Source organism: Chrysemys picta, chromosome 11 (assembly GCF_011386835.1).
Source record: "Chrysemys picta bellii isolate R12L10 chromosome 11, ASM1138683v2, whole genome shotgun sequence".
Lineage (NCBI taxonomy): Eukaryota > Metazoa > Chordata > Testudines > Emydidae > Chrysemys > Chrysemys picta.
The window spans coordinates 32,051,301-32,074,855 of NC_088801.1; the positions used below are offsets into that span (position 1 = coordinate 32,051,301).

The following is a 23,555-nucleotide window of genomic DNA, read 5'->3' on the forward strand; positions in this document are numbered from 1 at the left end:
TACAACTCTATCAGGGTTTTTTTGTTTTGGTTTGGTTTGGTTTTTGGGGTTTTTTTAGGTGTGTTATGTAATGTAAGATAAGTTTTTTTTAAAGCTAGATGCCTTTTCTAAAATCTAAACTTTATAACAAATTTAAAAAACCACACCCCTACACCAGCAAAAGAATATATCTTTAGATTTAAAAAATGTAAATGCATTTTTGTAACAAAGGTAGAACAAGGTCCTGCCAAGTCGTGAGTTCAGAATTCTTTTCTCCTTGCAACATTTCATTCCTGCATCCCTTGCATTGTTTTCAGATGGTTGTGACTTCAAGTGTTGCAAAGCAAACACCGAATCTTAAATTCAGGATGTGTCAAGGAAGTATAGAAGTATATTAGTTATTATTAAACCTAAACAGACTAACTTTTTAGGATGACAAATTGAATCTATTTTTTACCTTTATGATTCATTCAACTTTGCTGTCTGAGTTTGTTTTAAATAGCCCTAAAGAAAAAAATTTAAAAAAAGAAGATCAGCTCCTGCTGTGAAAGGAAAATATTTAAATACTACGATAACCATTTAGATACAGCTTCCATCATAAAAAAGTCTAGAATTACAATTTTCTGTTTTTTTTAACCTACTAAAATATGTTTTTTAAGTGGTGCCTTAGATTTAGAAAAACAAGCAGAGAGTTATGAATAATAAATAACTTTCCAAGTTAAAGGAAATTTCTTCAGGCAAATATTTTCCATTTCAACCCACAGCTGTAAAACATTACCATGCTTCTGCATTTCCTCATCTACAAAAAGATACATTTAAGTCTGCCAACTTCATTGTGAAATGATGTCCAAGAGTGTGCAATATTTTACATTATTCACACACAAAAAGCAAAGCTATTTGTTTGAAGAATGGATATATATTTAGTGGGAATAAGTTAATTTTAGAAACAGAGCTCAGCTGATATAGTTTACCTTTGAATGGTAAATTAATAAAATTTTAATTTATACTTTTCCCTGTACATAATCTGCACGGAGCTCATCTATACCAGTGGTTTTCAAACTGCGGGTCGCGACCCAGTACTGGGTCGTGGAACGTAAGGCACTGGGTCATGGCGGCTCTGGTCAGCACCGCCGACCGGGCTGTTAAAAGTCCCATCAATGGTGCTGTCCAACTAAGGCAGGTGAGTCCCTACTTGTTCTGACACCACGCTGTGCCCTGGAAGCGGCCAGCAGCAGGTCTGGCTTCTGGGGGGAGTGAGGGGGGAGGCACAGGGCTCCGCGCGCTGCCCCTGCCCTGAGCACTGGCTCTGCACTCCCATTGGCCAGGAACCAGCCAACTCCTGTTGGGGGGCCGGTGCCTGCGGGCAAGAGCATCCTCCACCTAGGAGCCGGACCTGCTGCTGGCCGCTTCCAGGGTGCGGCACAGTCCACGGTGCCAGGACAGGCAGAAAGCCTGTCTTAGCACCCCTGCTGCACCGCTGCCCAGGAGCTGCCCGAGGTAAGCCCGTGCCCCAATTCCCCCCAAACCCAGAGCCCCCTCCTACACCCCAAACCCCTCATCCCCAGCTCCACCCCAGAGCCTGCACACCCAGCCCAGAGCCCTGACACGCTCTTTCACCCCAACCCCTGCCCCAGCCAAGAGCCCCCTCCGACACCCTGAACCCCTCATTCCTGGCCCCACCCTGCAACCCTCAAAAAAAAAAAAAGTTTGAAAACCACTGATCTATACCATTTGTCAGTGAAGTGACATGGCAAGTCCAAATCAGAAAAATAACATTGCATAAAGCATGGAGGAAGTTCAGGTCAACTATCTGTACATTCAGATAGAGACTCAATGCAAAATAATTATGCAAATGTGATGGTTACAAATTAAACATGCTAAAGTCAGGAAATTCACAAAAATCTGTACTAGTGCTTAAAGTAACTGTGGACTAGTACTATTCTTATAAGAGCCACAGTTGTGTGTCCAGCTGAAGAGTCCACCCCTCAATGCATGCATTTCACAGAGCTGCACAAGTACAGTAGTATGAAATATGTATTTCTCAGAGTACACACTTCATCTGGAAGTTTAAGCCCACCGATTCACCTTTTGAACCCACCCTATGGGACAAACTAGTCAGGACATGAACTTGCATCAACTGTGAGGTGAGAACTAATCCTCTCAATGTTCAAGATTAAGCTATTGTCATTTGTGAGGGAGCTTGTATGGCCAAGGCTAGTCTGGTTTCTTGTGCTAGACTCAGGTTAGGATGACACTAGAAACTTTTGCTAGTATAGTAACATTGAGAAGGTGTGGGTTTTTTTTAACATTATACACATTTCTATATTGGCAAATGCCCTAGTGAAGACACAGTTATACCAGCAAAATGTGATTTTGCCAATGTAATTTATTTTGTTTGAGGAATCATAAGTTATATTCACAAAAACACTTGCACCAACAGAAGTTGTGTCTGCATTAGGAGGCTTTACCAATACCAGAAAATGTTTTTTTAACATTTTAACAGAGTAACTTAACCAAAAAGCAACTGAGCCAGCAGCTGAACACAGGCAGGAGGAAACAGTCAGAAAACCATCTAGTGGGACCAACTGCACTTGGGAGCCAACTCTACAAAACAGCGAGAGAGAAACCCAGGATAAGAAACAGCTTTGTTCAGGTAATAGAGGCAAAGCAGGAAGTCATAGTTTGTTCTTTTCATGCAGGGAATGTGACATCTCCTAGCCCTGGTAGGTATGTTGAGGTGGGATCATGAAGGGCACGGTATGGTATAAGAACCTATACAGAATAGAATGGTCAGTGCCATTAGATAGTTAAAATGAGACCTAGGAATTACCCAGTGGTCCAGGACCAGAGATCCAGCCACATTGACCCAATATTTGCTTATTTTAAGCTTTAACAAGAATTCTTTCATTGGTGTGTCATCTGTTTTAATAAACTTTTTATGCAGCTAAAACTAGTATCACTATTTCATGCCCATGTTTGTTGGGTATGCCATCTCTAGTTTGGATGAAGAAAACCTGCCTCTAACTGGACTCCACATTAGGTCTAATGAAGAGTTTATAATATTACACAATGCTCAACTATCATCCATGTGGTTACTAACACTTCATGAGAACCGACAAACACATGTATTGTGATTCAAATTAATTTAAAATGCCAATTTGTATTAGTATTTAATGGGAAGTACACAGTATTTTTTAAAACAATAGCTATTTTCATATATCACATCACACAACTTTCTCCCTAGATTTTAAAGTACTATGTAGATTTCAGGAGCCTTTTGATTCCTGAAGAGCATAGGAGGTTTTCGGCCAACTGGCACTTGCAAACTCTCTATTCACAGCCAGCTGCTGAAATCCACACAAAAAATACCCCAAAACCACCACACACATTCAGCTGCTTTTTGGAGGTCAGAACAGCATCAAGCAGGGAAGTGAAAGTTTTCAAAATTGTTTTTTAAACCTTTACCTTATTTTCCCTGATAAGTCATCCGTTTCCATGGGAAGAGAGGCAGAAACAGGTTGAACAGCCAGAAGCGTGTCAATTTCAGTTGCTGGCTGCTGGTTCCCCAGTTCCGCTCCTGTTTCCATGGCAACTTATGTAGCATCAGGGAAAACAAACCTAAAGGACATACAACAGCTAGAGGCAGAAAACACCAGTTTGCAACAAAAAATAAAAAAAATAAAAGATGAGCTGAATACTTAAAAATGTTAATAAACTTAAGTTACAAGATTAGAGACCTGGTCCTAGAAATCAAACAAGCTGTCCTTGACTTCACTGGGAATGTTCCCACAAGTATGGCTTGATGAATTAAGGTCCCAATTTACAGGAAAAACAGCTGAGATCTTCAAAGCACGAAGAACTGTCTTCAGCCAGTAAGATGCTTTTTTCATAATTTCTTACACACACACTTCATAGGTATACATGTGTTTCTGCACACATGCACTTATCTATGTACTCAAGTGACTCCTACCACCACAATAGTTGAGTACCTCCCAGACACTTAAAGATAGAAACAAAAAAAACAACTTCTCCCTCTCTGTTTCTTCCCAGCACATTTGCAACTGGGTTTCCAAATGCAATCTGTTGAGATGAAACTTAAAAAGAGTTCTGCACTATGCACTACTCAGTCATAGTTAAATACAAACTATTGAGCAGCTAGCCATTAGCTCAAGACAAATCAACAACAGGCTGCTGGCTGGTTGAAACAAGGTCACTTTAATCATGTCTTTGCCAGTAGAGTATTCCAAGACATGGGGTATATCCCCTGCCCATGTACTATTCTTTACCATTCCCTTCTCTGTGAAGTTCTTGCTCCTTGACTCTCCGGAAGTCTTCCAGCAAGTTTGTCTGTCTACACTCAGAATAGGCAGCTGGTGCCTTTACTGTTCAGGTGCACAACATCCTTTCTGCTGGATGTCACAGTTGCTCAAGGCCATACTGCACTGGATTCTGTGAAGCATCTGAGCATTGAAGGCATTGTCTGCTACTATCTCACTAGGACTCTCTCTGTCAGCTTTCCTACAATTCCTTGTTCTTGGAAAGTATCTTGAGCTCAGCCATGACAGCTGGCACCTTTGGGTCTCAGAGAACCCCCAGGATCCTTTCTGACAGCTGCTTTCTGTGCTCTCCAGAAAGAGAGAATAAAGGGTACTGATACATTCAAGACTAAATGGTCTTTGGTTACATTCAGCTCAATATTACGTGTGCGGAGAAATCAGATCAGTTTCCCAAGACAACCAAGAATCTCTTACAGGTATTGAAACGTCAAGTGCAAAATGTCAGAACTCAATAACAGAAGGAAGACAATTAAGGTGATGACAGTGAGCAAGAAATTGCTCAGTGGAAGGAGGGGCTTGGGGAAGAAGTGTTACTGCTAGCACCTCTATTATTTCCTAAATAGTAAATTTGGAAGCAAACTCCAGTTTATCTTGAAAAACTGCTATTCCTTGGGTTGAGAAAGTGACTGATAATGGGGGTTTAGAGCGCCCAAAATCCAGGCTCTGATAGGAACTCATCATCATGAGACATGATTTTTCCCCCCAGCCTGACACGTGATATACATTTAGACAAACTACATGCAACACTAACATTCAATTAACTGAAGACCACTAATTACAAATAGAACAACATTACTTTACTTTAGGAATTAAGTTTACATTCATACCAGGCCTGTTGTCCCCTTCAAAAACCAAAAACACTGCAGTGTAAAACAAAGCAAGATTTTGCTTGAGGATACTAGGACTTATTTGGTCTGCTAATTTCAGCAGCACCATTTTGAGCAAAATCAGTCAACACAGATTTAAAAGATCCTCAGAATTTGTTCTCTAGACTGGGACAGGATGAGGAAGTTGTAGAAACAATATTCAACTCTAGGAAAGATACAATACACATACTACCTAATGGTTTCAGGCACAATATACCTGTGACTTACATACTATCATATGAGGGGAACAGAATTTAAATTTGGAGTTTGGGATTTTGGACTACCATTTTGTAGAGACAAACTGAATACCAACATATTATCAGTAGGGGAAAAGTGCAGTAAGGACCACTAATGAAACAGAAGAATGATCATCTGGGTATGACTGCAAACCAAAGATGATTGTTCTTCTATCTCTTATGGAAGATGATGCATATACATCTTCCCATACTTTGGTGTCCAACTTTTAATTTCTGCTCCACTTCACTGGAGTGATCTATTACTTTTACACCCTGATATGAAGATAGCATAAATGTCTAATATCACAGAATGAATACTAACATATATATAGTGCTCTATCTGCCTCTTTTATTAAAATGCTTATAAAACAGTAGGGCAAAACTTTCATCCTATGGTTAACAGAAAGCGTGCTGAGGATATCCTTTAAAGCAGAGGTTCTCAACCAGGGTCCAGAGACCCCTGGGGGGCCACGAGTAGGTTTCAGGGGGCCTCCAAAATAAACCAGAGAGCAAAGCCAGCGTTAGACTCACAGGAGCCCAGGGCAGAAAGCCGAAGCCTGAATCTCTCCATGTGAGGCTGAAGCCAAAGCCCAAGCAACTTCACTTTGCGGGGCCTCCTGTGGTTTGGGGCCCTGGGCAATTGCCCTGTTTGCTACTCCCTAATGCCGGCCCTGGCTTTTAATCAACTGGATACGTAAAAAAATAGTTACTGTGGCATTTTTATTCCATGTGGGGAGAGGAAGGCCTGAGAAAGAAAAAGGTTGAGAACCCCAGCTTTAAAGTACATGAAGCCTACCTTAGTATGCAGATGGACGTAAAAAATAAAACCCACAAAAATTCAAACCCCATCAGTCACACAAACAGCCAACTCAAATCAGAAGGCATTTTTCAAAAACCATCTTGAGGCCTGTGAATTCTGAAAAACTGTCTGTAAACACTTTCCAAAAAGGCCTAACTATTTTTGGATTTCTTGATAATTTCCCAGCCCACATTTGACTGCTGTTTTGTAACATCAACTGAAGAGCTACATGACAATGTCATAAACAAATCCCTTATCAGAAGGCTACTAAATCAAACTCTATAATGTATTCAGTAAATTCATGTTGAAAATGTAATTTCCTTTCTTATATAAGTGGACATATGGGTGAAATAACCTCAGACACTGTTACAATGGTGTCATGCCTAATATCAAATCTCCTTCCTATTCATGAGGCTACCAGTTTTTGAGCCAATTTTGTACCTTTTGTACTCAATGGCTTTCATGCTTACTGGTATTTAGCTTGCAAAACAAATGTTCAAGAGCCAAAGAATATATTTATTTTAATTATAATAGGAGTTTTGTTGTTGTCAGATAATTTCTCTCCAAGTCCAATACCACCATGTTTGGCACTAGACGATATTATTTATGAACCAATATGAATCCTAGGTCACACCCTATATCCCTTTTTACCAAACCAGTGTAGCCTGGCTCCCTCCAGAATAATCCTAAAATGAAAACATCCACAGATATGCACATGCTTCATGAGCATCTGATCTCAGGAAAACAAAAAAAAAGCATTAATGACTTTACCTATTCTTCCTTATTTCGATTAAAGGAAGACTATATACAATTTATCAGACTGCTACCTGGCAGTCTGTCTAATCTTATAATTCAGCAAGCCAACTGTGCCTCTGTAGGCTGATCAAATCCCAGTAAAATAATCTATAACCTGTTCCTATATATCAAAAATGCTGCTACTTTAAAAATTATTCATATTCAATTTTGAAAAACTGAATTTAGTCTTCATGCATTAGGGCAAGATGCTTTTTATGACCACTACAGTTAATGCTAAAAATTATTGATTGCAACCTACTGGCTCTTTTTTTCAGCAAGTCATAGAACTTACTACAACTTCTGGGGTTACATTTTCCATGATTGGTCTCTACCAAAATTTTAAGAAAATGGCTCAGCCAGTTTTGAGGGAGAAGAAAATGTGGATGTGGAAGGCAATGGGGTTTCTTTCCATCACATATTAAAAAAGTTATTGTGGCTTTTAAACAAAAAAACCAAGAAGTTAACACTTGAAATCTGGGACTGAAATAGCCCTCTTTAAAGAGTAGTACAAGTCTTTTACTGGATACAGCTAGGCTCTAACCAAGTTATGACCATCTGAAAAAAATCACATACCAAGTATATGCATAGGTTGGGTTTGTTTTTTTGGTTGTTGTTTTGGGTTTTTTTGTTTTTGTTATTTCCACTGTGCTTCTTTGGGTGACATGAAGCTGCACATGTACAGCTAAATTAAATTAGAAGTCTTTTCATCTAGGTTGCTGAAGGTGACCATAAGAACAGGAACTGAAGGAAGAGACCAGTGTTCTTCCCTCAGCCTCTGGGGGTCTTGTAAGATGCCCATGAAACAATCCAGCCCTGATACACTCAATGTATGCAGGAATGGAGGGCTCCCACAGCCTCACAAAGACTTTTAGGAGGAAATCCCCTTCAAATGCATTTTATAAACTCAAACAACTTATCACCCCAGGCTGCAGACCTCCTATGTTGTGCAGGAAAGGTGCTCCTTCCTAGCTGTCTGCCTCCTAAAATAATTGTGTGGGACATCCTGGTGTCACTCCAGCATATGGATTTCTCATGCCTTGTTTAAAATTATTTTACAAGTTACCAAAACTACAACTACTACATAAATAGAACATTACACTTGAGCACTCAGGAGGTCAGAAAGTACCAAAAGATATGGCTGTCCCCTTGTATGCATGCATTTCAATACAGTTTTTATATGATCACATACCATTTCCCCAAATATGTCGTCTTATCTTCTGTGACCTAAGACAGATAGTACCACAAGGCTGCACTTCAATGCCAGGTCTATGAAAATCATTTATGAGAAGGACACAGTAAACTGTACTTACATTACATATTAAGTGCAACACTGAGTAATAGTGAAAATTTATTGGCATCTATAGGATCCCTATATTTGCAGCTAACTTTGTTGCATATTTAACAGCCTCATCTTCTGAACTGTGCCTTATAAAGGCTGTACAGCTGGTTGAATAGTGATGATAGTAGAAGTGCTGACCAATGATTAAAATACATACTTGAGCAAGAACAAAATATATATATTTGCTCAAGTATGTATTTTATATATATAAAAAAACCTGTCACTAAAAACCACTATTATGCCAATGAAGTAAAAGGAAAAAAAATATTCCAAGATGCTACAAGAATAGCTAACATCACAGGAAGACGTTGATGATGTAGTGCTTTCCTTTAGAGCCAGGCTAAAAGGTTATGTTTCTGCAAGTGCATTTTGGATGCTGCTAAGCATTAGCTATAACAAAAAGCTCACATCAATCTGTGACATGATTCCTTTCTTCCATCCCAGTCCTACGTTTAATCTACTGTATGAATACATGTTCACCAGTCTAAAGTATTACATCAAAAATAATACTCCAAAACTAAAGGCCTAGACTTATCAAAATTGTGGGAGTTATATATATTTCAAAATTAGTAAATGTAACAACTCCCTGATGCATCTTCTTCACTCTACCCAACACATCCTGCAATTTTTTTCCGTTAAGGGTGGGGAAATCATGAGGGCAAGGGACAAATGCCACCTGACTACTACAAAAACTACTGAAGACTACACCAATAAACAAATGAAAGACATAGAATTTGACCGCCTACATCACATATGTCAAAGTGCAATAGTCTACTTTGGTTTAGGAAGGCATTCCCTTTTCGTACCTTTTCTTGTTTTCATAAGTTTACTCGCCAGTACTCTCCTATTTTCAATGAAGCAGCACAAAATTATATATATTCGTCTACACTAAATTGTCTCTTCAGTAATTTTTGGCAAGTGTATGTAAAGCTCTAGCCAAGCACAAGACAGCTCTTGACCCCTTCTAATATGCCAGCCATACTGATCATGGCACCTCTAGTTCATGGGTCAACTATCTACTGCCCATCCCTACATTTTACACTCCTGTTCTCTGACACACTCAAGGTATGGTTGTAGGGAGGGGTACTTTCTCCACCAGCGCTAGGCAATTGCTATATCTTTCCAACAATGTAAAGTAGTCATTATACCAGTAGTTATATGGTAGTCATACTACTTAATCCCTTTCAATGCTATCAACAAAATCCTTACACGAGCCAACAGAACCAGAATCTACTGCTGTTAAAAAAAATCTAAACTGGGCCTGTTTCTGCTTTATTCCTGATACAGTCCTGTTTCAATGATGACATTATCCCCAACCACACAGTAGCCCTTCAGCATGATCTGTCTTGAAAAGAAGGTAACAAGGTTTGATTCACTGTCTGATGAAGCATCAACAATTGCTACAGCTGAACATTCTATTCCAATTTAACTAAAGACAAAAAGAGGAGAAGGAAACACTCATTTACCTCCTTCCAGTCCCACCTAGGGTAGCTTCCCTGAGGGAGCCAAGATGACTTCCTATTGTTTCTAACATCCGCCAAGAGAGTTTAGAAAATAAAACAATGCTCTTTGCATTGAAGGCGCCAGGACTGTGCTAGTATGGTTTCTTATGGATATTGTAGAAAATTAATCTACAAACTATTTTACCACACAGCACTTTTCCCTCTTGCATCCTTAACCTCCTGAGCCAAACACGTTTGTATCAAACCGCTACTTCCCCTCACCATGTCTCCTAGTTGCTCCTTCATCACCTCAAAATGAAGCACTTGGAAGCTCAGTGGTAACATAAGAAGTTATCAGAACTCCCATAGGAAAAATACTACTTAGCACTTCTTATAGGCTTAACCTTTTAAAAAGTGCTGTAACTAATTAACACATTAAACTATCTTCGTGTGCAAGACACGCCAGCTTTCATGATCTCCATGCATCGGGCAAGAATTTATGTGACATGTTTTTTCAGAAATCTCATCTGCCTGCAACACCAGATCACGAGCTTTTAACTAATTTCATAATGGACCTAAACCTTTGAGATATTGAGCACCCTATGCTCCCTTTTATTTCAATAGGAGCTGAGAATGCTCAATATCTCAAAGAATTGGGCTCTTCATTTCCCTCAAAAAAATAATCATTTCTCTAGGAGTTCCAGCCACTAGCCATTAAGGCAAGGAAAGATAAGAAAAAGTTGCCAATAGCAATACAATCCAATAATAGCACCACTTTATTCCTGTGCATGGAAAAAAATCAAGACCCTTTACATTTCTAAACAGAACTTCACATGTACTAACTATATACCACTGACGGCTGTTATTAATAAGCATATGTTCTGTGACGTTACAAAAAAAAACATACCTATCCATTTTAGAGCCATGAAAAGATTAAAGCAATCTCTAACCGGTCTATTAAATTTTGCTTTGTGATACTTGTCTTGATTGTTATAGATCCAAGGTATTAAATACTATTCTAACAAAACTATTTTTGTAATATATTTTTGGAGTTTCCCCCCCTCGAAAGCCATGCATGGGCAAAGCATGTAAATCATGCATTTTAATAACTTTGGTTTTGAAAACTTAACCTTGGCTAAATTTAGCAAAGATTTCTTATTCAAAAGAACACAAGCAATCAAAGGACTACAAAGGTTGCATGATGTATTTTTTAGGCTGCTTTACAAAAACAAGATTTTGCATTTAAGATTCGTTCACTGCTGATCCTTGCAGTTTATTTCTTCAAACCCCATACTTTATCATTTTATTCAGTATTTAGTTAAAATTAAATATTTAAAATTGAAGTTGTTCTATGTTGCAAGCACAGCTAAAATGAAAGTCCTCTCGCAGCAGTGACCAGATTTTAAATGCAGGTAGATCAATAAAAAGAAAGGAGCTCAAGCACAAGCTCCATGTGTGAGTGGAATGGTTTATAATAGCTTGCAAATGACTATGTGCTTGCTGTAACCAGCTGTTCCTAAATTATGAATATGCAACCAATTCATGTTAAAGCCAAGTCCCACCACTATTTCTACAGAGAAATCCCAGTAGTTTTTGCTTGTTCTACATGTGAGCTCTGTTAAGGATACAAATAGCAGTAAGCTTCAGGACAAATAGGACCAAACTATTGGCATTTCATGCACTAGGTCCATTATCACAGCAGGGGATGTCAATCACTGGAACATTCCTATAACAGCTCAGGCAATATGACAATGATCTCCCAGAAAAAAAAAATCAAAATCTCTACTGCACACCCAAAGTCCCTCTGCCAACCTAATGCTTTTTTGCTTCAGCCAATCAGATTGTCAGCCCTGACCTAGAAGACTTGCATCAAGCTTCAAACATTTAAAAACATCAATCATAAAAACAAAGACAGGACATTGAATTATACAGTATTAACCTCCAGGGTTTGCATACAAAGACCTTAGATTTATTTATGTCCCAGCGCGTTAAGAGCTTCAGTACACCGTTCTTTACACCAAACCGGCTGCCAATTTGATGAACCTCTCTGCCCTCAGCAGGAGTGCAGCATCTTTGATTAATGAGTGCATGCTTGTGGAAAGTGTAAGAACAGAAAACAGGGTAAAAAAAGAAGAAACAAAACACACAATTATGTCTCTACACATCCGATGGACCAATGCAATAATTATCTTCAAGATGGATTTCTTTTACAGAGAAAGAATGAGGCAATTTTAATACTGCGTATGTTCACTTAAACTCACACTGCTGTTATTTTAGTCTCTTAAAATACTTTTTTATAAAATGCAAATGTTATCTTTCACAAAGCACATTCATCTACTGCAAAAACTGTTAAAATTCATCAGAGCAACGAAGTCACTACTAAATAAGGTCACTACTTCTGACTGAATGTGTGTTTAACAAAGTGCTTTAAATCATCAAAGCAGTAATTATTTTTTAACAATTTTTTTTTTTAACTTTTAAATTCCCGTCTAACAATTCAAAAGCTCAAACCAACTGAACTGGTGTATTTTTTCTTCTTTCTAAACATTAATATATAAGTATTGATTTAAAAAGTTCCAAATCAAATCAGATACAAAATATAATTCCTTATTTAATTTTAATAAAGGCACATTTTACACAGAACATTCCATTTTCCAATTTTTAAAAATGTTTTATTGTGACTTGCACAGATTAGATAATAAGGACAAAAATAAATTCTACATATAAAGACCCAGGGGAAAAAACAGATATGTCTGTCTGATGGAGAGGTGACCACATTATTTTTGACCACCACTTAATTTTAGAAGAATTAGTTTAATTCCTTTTAGACCAAATACATTTTATTAAAAACACACCAAGAATTTGATCCTGCAAATGCTAACAAGCATATTGCTTAGTAGTACTAAAAGCAGTCTCACAATGAGACTATTCACAATGATAAGCACTACAGCACCTGATAGTATTTGCAGGATTGAGGCCAAGCATTCTGAAGGTGCCATCACCTTTTTTTCTGCATACACCCCTCACAGAGGTTAGAAACATCTTTACCTATGGCTCTAAGCTACCAAGGTTTAACTCATTCAACTCCTTACCTATATCAAATCCAAAGATAGTCATATGGTCCCCTCCACATATAGGAAATCATAACACCTGAAGTGTGCAAGGAAGCAGGTGACAGTATGGATTACACATTGGGAGACTAGAATCTCCTTTCTATGAAAATTGGAGGGACACTGCCAATTTCAGATCTAGAATTGGGGAGGAAGGGAGATTAAGTGTTAGGAGTAGATTCAGAAACGACATCTTCCTGGGAGTCCTCAGGCCAATTTCTAAGAGTTAAATAAATACAAAACTGTTTTCTATTTTAAAAAAGATTTATTCTTTTTTTCTATTGCTGTTTGAAAAAATCCACACAAACAAAAGAATAAACTAACAAAAGTGCTGTCAAATGCACAAAATAATCAGAATTAAAAAGAGAAAACACATTCCTTCCTCTAATCTCTATTACTTGCAGCAACATTAGCGAAAACCTACAGACAGATATGGGATTTTTACATTGACAGGGTTGCTTTAAACTGTCAGTCTTGTTACTTACTAATATGATCAGAAAACTTCACAATTTAAAAATTTTGCTCATAAAATTAAAATAAAACCAAAGATACGTTTGTAGCAGTGAAAGCTATTCTTTGCTTTCTCTAAAATTAAGTTTCAGAGGAAACTGTTGTACATGACTTACAGACCACGTTAAAGAAGTGTTTTCATACTACTCTAAGGAATTCCTTTGGGTAGATCAAAGGCAGTATATAACCCTAAACAAGAAATAACACAAGGTGTTTTTTTTTAAATTGTCTGGTTATTTCATATTTTAGATTAAAAATTAAAAAAGACTGAGATTAGTGAAGATAGTCCTCATATTTGACACTCTACAGGCTGAACGTAGACTATGAGCCCAAACCTACAAAGGCTTATGCACATGCTTAACTTTACACATGAGTGTAATCAGAAGTCTCTGCAGGATCAGGGTCAAAGGTTTTCATTTCTGGAGTTACAGACCTGGTAGTTTCAGTACTGATTCAGTGTAGTGCCGGTGCTAGGCAAAAGCAGACTAAGCAATTGCTTAGGGCCCCAAGCAGCTCAAGGGAGCCCCCTATTCACTTTTTTAGAAAGTGTTTGGTGGGGGGGGGAGAGGAAAAGAGGCAAAAATATTCCTGCTTAGAGCCCACAGAGGGTTAGCACCGCCTCTGATTCATATGGGTGATCTTGGTTCTGTTCCCAACACTGCCATTGACTTGCTGTATTGCCATGGGTAAGTCACTTTACTTCTCTGTATAGGGAAACTAGTAGTTAGCTACCTTTATGAAGCTCTGAAAAGCTCGGGTGAAATAAAAGTGCAACTACTAATGTTTGACGTACCATAGGATTATTTTTCTTATGTAGTGCCTTGGTGTCTCATTTGTTGTTTCTGAATGTATGAGCAAAATTAGAAAACGTGTACCTTTTCTAAGTTGATCTTATTAATATAATATTATTGTTTCCATTACTCATCCCTAAAGAGTAAATATAAAAGAACTCCAAACCCCTTACTATGTACTCACTTAGGTAATGACACTAAAACAGTGTTTCCATTATAACTACAACTACAACAGCATTAACAATAGAAAAGATCATATGTAAGGAAAAAATATTGGTGCAACTGAAACTTTACAAAACCAGAAACATCATTGCTGCTTATCTTAATGTTTCTTACCCACTTAGGCTTTTTTGGCACAGATTGAGGGGGGCACAGTTTTAACTGTCCTCTGTACCTATTTTAGCATTCTGTATTTTCCCCCATACATTTCTTTAAAGCATACAATTTACCCATTACATTGTTTTGTCAGTGTTCAACCAGACTGTTCCATTTTACATAATTCTGAAATACACTGTTCTCTCTCTTCTCATTAAAATTTGTCAGTGTTTCTCTTGACTGCTCTCTAGTAGCATTTAAAAAAGGACACAGACTAGTTGATAAAATTATTTAATATCATCGACCAAAACAAACAATAGTAGAGGACAAGGAAATTTAAGGGGGTTACCTTAAATTTTGGGGGGGGGAAACCCTGATGGCCTTAGGCAAGTCATCCCCATCAATGGCCTACGCACCTGAGTGAAGCAAGCACAATTTGGCCCTTCATCAGGTCTCTGTTATAAAAAAAATCTTCAATTTTTTTAAAGGGGAAAAAAATGGATCATACTATACTATTGCCTTTTAAAGCTGAAATGTCTATTAAAATCAATTGAAGGATATGGCCCTAGATTTATATTTTTTAAAAGGGGGGGAATAAAACCTGGTTTTGAAGATTTTTAAATATAAATTACTAAAGGCAAATTAAAAACCCTCTAAAGAATCTAGTATACCAAGAATAAATCTTGGTGAAATAATTTCAATTCTGGGAGAGCCCTATCTTAGTTTCTTTGTAGTAAGTTGCATTTCTAGTTGATCTAGACTTGGCAAAACAACTTGGATCTTCTAGTGCCAAATATGCCATAATAAGAATACTCTGAATCTAAAAGCAATCAAGCACTAAACACATTCTTTCACTAATTCAGAGGGCTCAGACAGAAAGCATGAACTTTCTTGCAACTGTGATATTCCACATCTTGTGTAGGAACACAAAAGTAGCAACAAAGACATTAACAATTGCAGTTCAAGCTGGGAGTGACTGTTCTGTTTCAATTCAATGACACCACTAATGGCTTCTTAGCAGCTCCATGAAATCAACCAGCTGTCAAGTCGATGCATCAGAAGGAACAGTTACGCACTCCCATAAGAAAAAGCAACACATCAGGATGTTTGGCAAAACATCTGCTCCTTTACACTTCAATTCTATAATAAACATGCAAACAAAGAAATAAGAAAAAAAGACAATAGAAACTTAAAATTCTAAAGACTTTCATTACTTTCTTATTTGCATTTTAAATAATTGTCTTGCAAAAAAAAAAAAAATCATGGAGCATCTTATCCACAAGGTTAGCATTAATGTTTTATATATTTACAATACTCAACCAGTGTTTACTCCCTGTGTAATACAAAAAAATATTGTTCTTGTTTCTGTTAAGAAGTATCCAAGCATCTTACCAGGAAGTGAAAACAGAAAACCACCTATTTCCCCAAAAATTACACAACATATTTAGTAAATTTTATCATAAAACAGTGTTCCAAACTAATTTTACCATATGAACTACGACCCTAAACATGAGTTTTCAAATAAATCTTATTTTGTTGAAACAGTCAAGTGTAAGTAACTCAATATACTAGAATTCTTTAAATAAATTCATAGCATGAGAATTTAGTGTGGCAATTCTACTGTTTATTATGTCAATACATAGTACTCTCAGAAAGCTTATTTACACGATTCTTTCAAAACAGCAATAAGTCAATAATAGGAAGAAACTCCTCCAAAGAAGATTTTTTCTTCTAACACATCATTAAAATACCACAAAATATATAAAATGTATCAATGTTTGATTTTATATACTATAGTTTTTAAAGAATCAGTAAGCTAAACAAAAACAAAAAAGCTTCCTGTTTACCAAATTGGACTTAAAATAACTTGAACACCAAAGATATCCCTCTTAAATACTTAAGATTCCTAACTTCTCGATATATCCAATACAGAAAATTGTTTCAACTACGATTTTCTTTATGCTGTCTGGCTTATTGATTATGCAGCATTGTGACAAAAATGTGCAGTTTACAATAGGTGCGAGAGACATCGAATATACTTAACTACCATTTTCTTAAACTGCTTTATCCTCTGTTGCTCACCATTTATAATCTGCCAAATCTTCTAGGCCTTTGTTGCATGTATAATTTAGAACCATCTGTTCTATGGGCTTTTAACTATTTAAACATTTTCATCTACCTACAATTCACATAACTGGCAGGCATTCAATTAATCGAGGCTTTCTAAACCATTTTTTAAAAGAACATAATAAGGTAAATATCTGACTTTTGTTAACAAAAAAGCATACTTCCTACACAACCATAAAGACATGTTGTTTAATATATCATTCAATTTTGACTATGTGAGAAAAAAAGAAATCTCTTGATGTACTAAGACTTGTTCCTATTAGTTTCTAAGTTAATCGTAACCAATGTTTTTCCCAATCCTGAAGACAAAGGGAATGCAAATTAAATACAGACAGTTTCATGTTCTTGTTAGTGTGAATATAAATATGCAGAAAGCAAAATGAATGTAGGAAACAGAATGGAAAATTAGAATTCTATTTACAGTACCTATTATTTATGAAGTATTCAGTGTTTCATTAAGTTTTGCCATGTGACCAGGAGAACTTTTATTAGATGAAAAGACTATCATTGACAAGTAAATTAAACGAACACTATAGTTTACTGTTTTCCTTTTCAGAGTGGCTGATAGAAGAGTTTATAACCAGAGGTAAAGTGATTCAGAATTGTGGCTGTTGGTTTTTTTTATTTAGCATACTAACTACATTCTGCCAACTGCAGAATACAGCATCTGGAACATAATCCAAAATACATAATGTCTACAGGTACTTTCCAAAAGAACTGTTTTAACAGTATTATATGTATGTAATAAACTGTTTGTAATCTATCATTTTAAAAAATAACTAAATTTCCCTAATCCCCTTCACCTCTACACTCCGTCAGAGAAGATTCTGGACCAAGTTGTCTCATGTAAATTCACATGAGATAACTATTTGCTGTAAATACAAATAATGCTAATCCACAAATGAAATATTATTTCATATGACAACTTTGGATTTTTTTAAATAAAGAGTGAAATATATATTTATATTTTAAATAGTACAAGGCCAGAACACAAAAATTAGAGTAATTCAAAAGAATATATATTTCTCCACCTGTTACAAAAATACCAGAAAAGGAGTGCATAGTTTTAAGAACTATATGCATTCTAGCAGGATAAACTACACATCTCTCACTTTAATGTGCAGCTTACAACACGTTAGATCAGAAATCCCAAGGGGGAAAAACACACACTTGGAAAATTTCCCCTTAAACTTTACATGACGTCACTGTCTGTCCCTGTTACATTTCCTAAACTTTGAGCCTTATCCAGCAGGACTTTCAGGATTTCCACCCACCCCTAAAAGAAAGAGAGAGACAGACTAGGGAATAAAAATTTGCCCAAGATGGCGAAAGCCTTGTTGTTTAGAGGGCAGAAAAATGGAGGATATTGTAATATACACAAAGGGATAAATTTCAACAACTCGGCCAAGGGCTGCAGCTGCTTCTCTCTCTTTATAAGGAAGCAACACACACAAAAGATAAAGGGAGAGAGAAAGAGAAGAAAGCAGCCAAGCCCTCAGCACAGGCAGACTCCCTGGTCTCTCCCAAGCCCACTCCACTCGCCCGCCGCCCTTTTCAACGCCCAAAGCGGAGTTTGGAGCAACTCTACAATGCCACATTTTGAAATAAAAGGATATAAAAGAGTCCGGGGGGGAGGGGGAGGCCAAGCGGGAGAGGGGGAGTTTGCCGCTGCGAGCTCAGCGGGAGACAGAGACACGGCTGTATTGAGCCGGGCGGGCTCCTCTTACCTTGTGCACACTCCGAGCTCCCGGGGGCCCCCTCGCTGCACGCTGCGTACCCCACTGGGCACCGGCAGGGGAGGCAGAGGGGAAGGAATTGCCCCTGCGGCTGCAGCTGGCGGACATGCCCAGAGCGGCGGCAGCCGGAGCGAGCCGGGCAGAGGGAGCGGGGAGAGCGCAGAGACACAAAGAGGCGCTCCCAGCCCAGGCGGCGGCGGCGGAGCAGCCCCGACACCCGCAGGCAGCGGCGGAGCCGGGCAACCCGGCCCAGGGACACACACTTGAAGCCATGAATAAAGTTTAAACTCGCTTAGGACCCGGACCGCGCCCCCCCCACCTTTCCAGGACTCGCACAGTAGCAGCCTCTCTCCTCCCCACCCCCCAAACCCGAGTGGACAAGGTCAGCCCCTTTCCGATGGGACACACAACCCCAAAGGCACAACCAACCCACCGCAACAAAGGGATGATACAAACCAGCGGCTGCAGAACACCGACACCTCAACTCCGGCAGCAGCTTTGCCCATCCGAGCACGATCTCCCCGTCCCTGCTTCCTTGTCCTGAAATCTAGCAAACATTTCACATTTCCACCTTAACAGAAAATCCCTCCCTCCCATCCGGGGAGAGCAGGCAGAGAGGTTTTAACTCACCTTTCTAGTTTGGAAGAGATCTCCCCTTTCTCGGGTTGCTGAAGGTTAGGATGGGTGTGTGTGTGTCGGGAACGTTTCCCTGTCCAACACCCTCAAGAAGAGTGTAAAGAAACACTAAGGAGGAGTGGGGAAATTTGGGAGAGTGCAACCCTCTCTGCGTGTATCTGTTTCTCTGTCTGTCTCTCGCTGTCTCTCCCTGGTTAGTTCCTTACAGCGGCAGCAGATTGAAGCAGATTCTCTTCTCAAGGTTTATTCAGCTTCACTTCCAGGCGAAGCCTTCATGAACCAAAAGTGACGTCAACCAACAAGGCTCTTCTCTCTCCAACAATGAAAGTTGCTGTTAACAAGGGGGAAAAGAGAGAGAATTGTTTATCTCATTTCAGCCCCAGTAATAAATGACCTATCAGCAACGAAAAGGAGCAAGGAAAAGAGTTGCATTTCTGTTTCCCAAGTGCACACACACTCTCTTTCCCTCTCCCTCTCCCACAGACACACACTCTGTGCAGTATTCCCTGGACTAGGAAAAGTTATCGAAAAGTTTAGGTCTTATAAAAGGGAAAAAATTATAAATCCACATTTGGTGATTATTAAATAACTAATGAACAGATTGGGAGGGAAATGCATTAGTCCTTCATAGATGTCTAAAGTAGTTCTTAAATGTATGTTCAGGTTAAAGATTAAAATGCATCTAATTTATAATTACAAGAAAGATTTTAGGGGGAGCAAATGATGGCTTGCTACAAAAACAAAACAAAACAAGAAGCCCACAAAATTAGATACTTTTTGAACCAGCCTAGTACATCAGCGAGTCATGCTGGATGTAATGTACAAGTCTTATGATGATGTGACAGAAACAAAATGAAATCCAAACAAATCCAAGTAAAACAGACAAACAGGATCAGAAACTGTAAGGTGTTTTAACATGGGTGTGTTAAAATAGTTCAACTGTTACTGTGGATATTTTTAAAAATACTTTCCAGAATGCCTATAAAATATGAGCTTTTTTTTTTTTTTTGGACTAATGGAGACTCTGGTTGGCTAAAACAATTGAATTAATAGGTTATTTTGTGAAAGAAGAGCAAAAACTGGCTCCTCCCTACTCTAACCCTTTAAATTATACACGTGGTTTCTCTCTCCCTCTCTTTTTTTCTTTTTTGGCAAATAGTCAAGCTAGGCCAGGTTTAAAGTACACTAAAAACCAAAGCACTGCTGCCTATGAACTATAAAAATAAAGATTTAAAGCTATATTAAAATATAATCAAGAACATACTTCAATAAATGTAAAGTTATTTCATTATGTATCTTACAAAACATTTTCTTGCATTCTGAAAATGTAATATTTAACTTGCTCACCTTATTTAGCACTATATAGAATTTAAAAAATTATTTTAAAACTACAGCTAAACAAAGCTGATCTCAACATAAAATAATATGTATATTTAGAGAGATGCCATTGTTTTGTGTTTCCCCTTCAGCCACTGGCTGTGATTTTAATTGTGCTGGAGGATCTTCATTAGTATTAACACATGGGGAGATTTCACAAAGCTGCTTCATTAGGAAAAAAAAAAAAAAGCTTGGCAGACTAGGTCTTTTTGCATGCAATGAGAATGTCAGCCTTACCTCGGTCATTTGTAACATAATAAGTGCAAGCACAGTGATTGCAATGCAGGAACACTGGGGGAAGGGCAAAAATACTGCCTGTCTAACAGGAATATGTGAAAAGAAAGCTCCTCATTACACAGTAAAATGTATGCTAAAAATTAGTGAAGATGATGTCTCAAGAGACTGATGCTAAATAAATTAATGTGCTGATATGTTTTTAATTATTATTTTTGTACTAGTTTATTTCATTCCCCGGATTCACATCCAGCAGCAAAGCTTTGCTAGCATTTATTGATTTTTTCACTGCCACATTCCCGGAATACAGATTTTAATCATTTCACTACACCACACTCAGTAATTTCATTAAAAACTGGAACCTTCCATCCCCAGAAAAGCATTTAATTTCAATGACACACAATTTCTCTTAGCAGCAAACTGTCTCAACAGTAAAAGCTGGCCTAAGGTTCAAATGCATAATTTAATCCTGAGTTCTCCATGCTCTGCATTCCTTTGAAGCTATAATTTGACTAACTACCTAATAACTGTAATAAGGACAATGATTTCCTTATAATATGTTATTAACCCATATTTAATTAACTCAGAGGCCAAGATCTGTACATGTTTGATTGGGTCAGTACTTCTCTAACCTCAAAATTTACTAATAATGTTCTTGTAGAAAAATGTGGGATAAGAATATAAGTATGGAAATAATAAAATAGATATTTTTCTCAGAATGTTATGCATCAAAAGCTCATACATTTTCTAACACAACAGTATTGTGCTCAAGAGATAATAGGATTTTAAAATACGTGGAAATAAACAATGGATTTAGATAATTCACTATACAATGCATTGGTTGTTATGCAGATACATTAAATATCTCTGCCATTAATATTTGAAAAAAATCCTAATATTAATTATTACTAGCACTATTGTAAAGAACAGACAATTTTTTAAAATAGTTAGTAAGCCAAACCAACCCATATTCTCAAGATAAAGAAAAAAGTTATTCTGTTATATACTCTATTTAGTTTCTATAGTGTCCATCATCACTATAGAACTGAAGCACTTAAAATACAAAATCAAAATAAAGTTTAGAGAAGTATTCTAATTTAAGCCACTAGGAATGCATTTTGTTGTTGAAAATTTAAACACTACACTTCTCACTGGAAAGCTAAGTATTGATTTTGGCTTCATGTGGCAATTGAAAATATTATTGAATTTGTAGATAGCACTTTGTATTCTACCGTAAAACGTGTTTAATAAAGAAACAATGACTCTGGCACCTGATCGTAAGAATAGCCACAAAGAAACCAGTTTTACTAGGACAAACTTAACAAGGTTCATAAATGTATTAAAAATTCTTTTGTTTTAATATGCTTATTCAACAGAAGCTGTTGTTACAAGATCCTATTGATGCATTTAAAGTGATTAACTATTACATCAAAAAGGTTCACAGCTTCAAATTTTGGCTGGCTTCTCTTAGGCAGTATTAAAGTTGTAGTCCTTGATAAAAAATATGCAAATTAAAACTGCAGCATGCATACAATAAAAATAGGATTCTTGTTTCTTCATATGTTTGATTAATTAATTTAAAAAATGCAGGAGCCTGGACACTCTACGTTTCCAATATAAGTGCTCTTTAAATAAAACCAGCACAATATCTCACCCTTTGCCTCTTCTACTACTCATTATTTTGATCGTAAAGAATTCATTAGATGGTTCCACCCCCAAATTTAGAAAATATTCAGAAGTGTCACAAACTGCATGGAAGACGATCTGGGGGAAAAAAGAAATAGAGCAAAGTAAGACCCCCCAGGCCTTTAAACACTTACACACATGTACTTTACACATGTGAGTAATCCTATTGAAGTCAATAGGTCTATTAACATGCTTAAAGTTAAGTGCATTAATAAATATTTGAAGGATGAGAGTTATACACTTCAATAGGGGCTACTCAGATGCATAGACTTATAACCATACTTAAGCATCTGCTGGATTGGGACTTTAGGCCTTGATCCCACAATGAACTCTGCATGGGCAGACCCTTGTGTCCCCATAGAGCTGCACTAAACATAATGGTTTAAATGGGGCTCTGTGTCGGTGTAATAGTCTGTCCACACAGAATTTATTACATAGGTCAGGATCTAACATTGTACATTTTTGATAGCAGTTGGCCTACTTGTATTGTTAACAGTGGTGTTTGCAAAGCACATATGTTTATTACCATAAAGAGAGAGTCAAATATATTTGAGACACAAGAAACAATAAACTTTCAGCAGGATTGATATTATTGTTCATGCCACTGATAAGGGATAGACGCATAAGCATGAAATGCATGCTACTAATAAAAAAAGCATGGAGGTTGATTTAATAAAAAACTAAATATTTCATTCAATTATGATGTGCAGTCTATGCTTTAAAACATCATGTTTAAAAGTAATAGCACAGTAGAAACCAGTTAAAAGCATAACCTTTGTGCTCAGAAAATTTACTCTGGGTTTAAGAGGTTTATTCTGATCATAGATACTTGTTGGCAGAGCACAGCTTATGCTATCACTCTCTAAGGGCTATTTATACAGTTTAATGTGTCTAAAGTACTACTGGCTTTATGCTGTTACACCCCTACTTTATGATGTCATCCTAGAGTAGTCAGATGAATGAAGATCTACTTCATCTCACTATAATCAAAAAGTTTAAAAGCACACAAAGCCAGGGAATTTAAAAAAAATACAATGCAATTTATATATAGTATAAAACAACTTTAATGGCTTTGCAGCTGCACTAATCTGTTGATCATTATTTGTGAGTTGCTTGCTCTGAGGAATTCTGATTTCACTGCTAGGGTTCAATCTGTTGCAGACTCTCTTCTGAAGCGAGTGATGTAGGAGCGCAGAGGGTAAGAGAATCCCAGATGAATGGCCCTAATAGCTTATGGATA

At 37.4% G+C, this 23,555-nt stretch overlaps 1 protein-coding gene across 41 annotated transcripts in view; it reads right to left on the reverse strand.

The window, feature by feature from the left end:
- BAZ2B (bromodomain adjacent to zinc finger domain 2B) overlaps window positions 1–23,555 on the reverse strand; it is a 331,037-nt gene that overhangs the window by 247,184 nt on the left and 60,298 nt on the right. For 25 of the 41 annotated variants that reach the window (XR_010591282.1, XR_010591281.1, XM_065560644.1 and 22 more), the window contains exon 3: window positions 19,013–19,349. The gene's annotated coding sequence lies outside the window, so the exon portion shown is untranslated. Of the gene's footprint in view, window positions 1–18,373; window positions 18,656–19,012; window positions 19,516–23,555 lie in introns of those variants that run through there. The other 16 variants (XM_065560619.1, XM_065560621.1, XM_065560613.1 and 13 more) reach the window with 8 other exon arrangements.